Source organism: Microtus ochrogaster, linkage group LG4 (genome assembly GCF_000317375.1).
Source record: "Microtus ochrogaster isolate Prairie Vole_2 linkage group LG4, MicOch1.0, whole genome shotgun sequence".
Lineage (NCBI taxonomy): Eukaryota > Metazoa > Chordata > Mammalia > Rodentia > Cricetidae > Microtus > Microtus ochrogaster.
In genome coordinates, this window is record NC_022030.1 from 33,474,910 (window position 1) to 33,479,487 (window position 4,578).

Here is a 4,578-nt window from a genome sequence, read left to right on the forward strand (position 1 = left end):
CTTTGTGCTGATTAAACATTCAGATACACTAGTCTGTGGGGACCGTTCTTACCTAGACTACCACAGAAGTGTTAAGAAAAATGAATAAGTGTATCTGCTGTGTGAGAGTGTACACAAAGGACTGCATACACACGAGGCTCAGAAGTTTAACCATCATTAGCATTTTTTTCAGTCTAGTAAATCCATTATATGCACACACATTTTCGTACAGTTTTTTTCCCCACAGATATGGCCTGAACTGCCGAGTCTGATTTGTTGTATGCGAGTCCTTCTTAATTACCGTGGCGAGCAGGGGGGGGCGCAAATAGAGTGTGCAGGCTTCAGATAATATTCTTGAAAAAGACATCTGACTTGCTGCTAATTGCCTTGTTTTCCTTTTTACTTCCTGGGAAATGAGGACAACTAAGTTTGGGGAATGGTACAGTCTTGATCTGGAGAACCCACTCTGGGTCATCCAGCTTAACTGAAATTCCTAAAGAAAGACGAACAGTTGTAGGTTTTTTAAGGTTAGTGTATATTTGTCCTTCTTTACTTATGTAGTTTACTCTCTGTATTATAAATAGAAATATTTACATCGTGCTGTTTCTGTGAGCTTTGAAATACGTGCAATAATTCAAGTGTGGTATTTAGCAAATATTAGAAACTTTACAGAAAAATAAACTTCAGCTACCTAATTTGTTTGGGAAAATGGGTAGTTACAAAATAAATAGATAGCTTAAACAAGATTGCTAGTGATTTAAAAGTTCTAGTTATTGAAATATATGGTAAATATTGCATGGTCTTAAACCATTTATTTTCATAGTTTCTTTCCTTTATGCTTTGTGGTTGCATTTACAATGTGTAAGGACACAACAGGCACTCAACACATGTAAAGCCACCCTTTCTTTCTTCCTATTAAACTGCATTGGATGAAAACAAAATTCAACTCACGTATATCCACCCGGTGTACATGGTGTTGAGTGTATGCTCCATCTCTCAACATTTCCATCATGTATTCATAAGATTAGTAATTAGAATCTTACCTCCACATTCATAGCCTTCAGCGACCATATAGATAAAAGAGAACCAGTCTTCCCCTTTGGTTCCTTCCAGTGCTTTTCAAATGTGAAAATTAATGTTTTTTTGTTCCACCCTACCTGCTGTCACACAAGACATAATGTTGGTGATACTAAGTTGATTTATTCTAAATAGGCAAGATAAGTATCTAACTTTTCTTGTGATTTGTCTCCATGAGAAAAATAATTTAAGTGATCTTAGTAATGTTTCTTTCACTGATTTGAAAAATAATTTTTGAATAAGGAGGGATCTCTTTCTGAAAAACTGTCTATTTTCCTTTGGCTACTTTTGGAAGAAAGAAGATCAACATGTTTAAGTGCATTGACACATGAAATCATTATGCATTGTGCATTATAACAGCACCGTTGTTGTTGAGTTAAAAAGAAGCATTAAAAAATAACTTGTGAAATAACAATGTTAGCCTTAGGTAACTATAAAAGCAACAATATAAGTAGTAGCAAAAATTATCTCATTTTGGAAATTTGTCAAGGGCAACAAGAAAATTAAGAACACTTTCCATCATTAGAGAAAGACTTGTACTGGAGCTCCATGAGATTAAGATAAGAACATAGCTTCCTTAGCCAAATTGTTTTACTGAGAAAATAATGAAACTCAGATTATTAATTGTGGTGACTACTGTTTGCTGTAATGTAATTAGTCATTCTACCTTTTTTTAATCCATTGGTCATAACTTTAAATCACTCCTAGTTTTATTCCGATTTTTGGGAAGATTTTCCTGAATCAACCAAACAAGTGGTTATTTGTATGTTTCAAATTATGTGTTTTGCATGTTTACTATTCAGAGTTCATTCATAGATCATATCCATCATAACCAAAACATACTGTTATGTATATTAAGATTCAAAAACCAAGCAGAGAAAGATAACATTCTCTCTTATATATTCTATTTCAATCTTTACAATGAGTTCATTTTACCACTTGTCTTTTTGTATCAAGTAGAAATTAAGCAGATAATGGATATTAACTGCAAATCATTATCAAAGCAGCACTCATTCATTTTGTAAATATTCTCATGTACTGCTATGTAATATTTGCTCATAAAATTTAATACATGAAGAATACTCTTATCTAGACAATAGTTTATATAGTGATATTTTTTAAAAAATTGAATGAGTGAACAGTGAAAACATGTAAATGGTTTAAAGTCAATACAGTTGCTTAAGTTTGGTCCACTAATAAACTATATAAAATAAACTTTAGCTTTATAAAATGAGGCCTTTATGGATATGTGCTTTATGAGAACAACTTGGTGATGACGACGATGTTAAATACTGAAAGAGAGAAGGTAGCTAGAAGTTAGAGTTCACCAGAGAAATAACAGCTTTATTCAGCATGAAAGGTCTTCTAGTCCAGCCAGATAAGACAACTAGGTGCGGGTATACAGGATACCCTGGAGAAGGCTTAGCATCATGGGTAATGACAGCCTTTCTGTCTGTTTGAGGCTAATATGGGAAGGGAGTGTCCCTCCTTAACCTTGCAAGTGCTTCCCTGTTCCTACCAAAATTGGAACCACCAGCTGGGGCTGTTCCTTACATGTTTTCATAGTTACCAATTTCAGTTATCCATGGCATGTCCAGAAACTAAGTCAAAGCATGACCCTTGGACCTGAAAAACTGGGACAGATATTTTTCATACTTCTCTCTACAGATTATCAGATAAACTTTCATTATATAGATGACTCTGAAATTGATTGCAATCATCAACTTGTGTTCTTTATTCAATCAAAATAACGAGAGGACTTTACAAAGAAAAGAATGAATTGTACACCTTAGTTTTTTTTTTAGAGTACTATAGCAGCTGGGTGCTAGGTCAGGAAAATGATGTCACCCTTTTTTAAAGTCTTTCTTCTAGTTTATTTATTATTCTATCTGTTTATTTCTTTTTTGCTTTTTGAGACAAGGTTTCTCTGTATAGCCTTGGCTGTCCTGGAACTCACTCTGTAGACAAGGCTGGCCTTGAACTCACAGAGATCCACCTGCTTCTGCCTCCCAAGTGCTGGGATTAAAGTTATGTGCCACCACCACCTGGAAATGATATCACTCTTAATAACTCAATAAAGTAGTGAAAAATAGGATATAAAATAAAAAGCAAACCAAGCAACCAAGGAAAGAAACATCCTTAGAAGAGTGGGAAAGAAAAAAATTAAGAAAGTCACTATGCCAATTAGAAAATTAACAGCTCGATTCATAGACCATTGTCATTGATTCCACTGTCTACTGCTCTGTAGCAAGTGGTACTCTGGGAGACCCCAGGATACTTCTTGACAAAATATGATGTGAGTCCCTGTTGGTTATATCTACAGTGATGAAAATAAAAGATGCTTCTAATGCTTTTTAAAATCACAGACTTTCCTTCCCTTGGCAGAGTGTAACCCAGAGTGATAATAAAAGAAGTTTTTAAAAATTTGTTCTCCAGGCTTCCAGCAGCTATGACAAAAGGAGAAAATATCCGAGGAGAAATGGGGTGAGTAGTCAATACAATTCCACAAAAGTCTCACACATTTCCTTAGTACTTTGCGCACAGTGTCTCCAGGAGACCAGTTCTGATTGATCTATAGGAGGAGACTGAGCTTATATGTTTTCTGAATATGAACAGTAATTCAAAGAAAACTATTCTAGTAAGTTGAAGCTAGCATAGGACTCACGGAGCTAGTTTGATCTGCCTCTGGCTGCTCTTCTTAGAACTCTTAAGTGACACTTAAGGCAGCTCAATTTGAAATAGTCATTTATAGGGTCCCTCAACAGAAAATCAGTTGTGTGGTACATTTCCTGCTCTCATATTGTTTGGAAGACAAATTTGGATGAAAACAATAAAAAATAAGGTGCTGCTTTCAAAATATCAGTGGACAACTGGACAATTGCACTTAATGAAAGTTGCATCTCCCTATCCATAAATAGACCTCTTTAACACACATACACACACATATATGTTATTTATATGTATGTGTGTACATATGTACATATATTTTATTACATATTCAGTGTTATGAATCATTATTATGTTTTCAATAAATTCTGAAAAAGAATTAAGGATATCAAGCTATAACTAGAGTTGATTTTTCAATGTTTAATACTTTAATAATTTAAATACTTTTAAATTATACCTTAGGCTTCTTAAATCTATTTACTTTCCTTCCTACACATATCACCAAACACATACTACTATCTAGGAGAAACTTTCTCTTTTGATACACATCAGTACATACATGTATCTTTGACCTAGGGTTAACTATTATATGTTTGTTAAGTTGACGCCTCCCTTGCAATTGAATTACTTTAACATATTTGTAAAGCAGGAAAAAATGATGGTGATACTGGATGGCAGGTGATTTCTTCAGGTTTGTTTATTTGTTTTTGCTTGCATTTACTCTTAGTTTTCTGAATAAAACTCTTCAGGAAATCGTAAAGAATGAATAACTTCAGCTAGGTGCGGTGGGTCACATCTGTCGCTGCAGCACTTGGGCTACCGAGGCCTAAGTATTTGCCCTGAGCTTAACGGCAG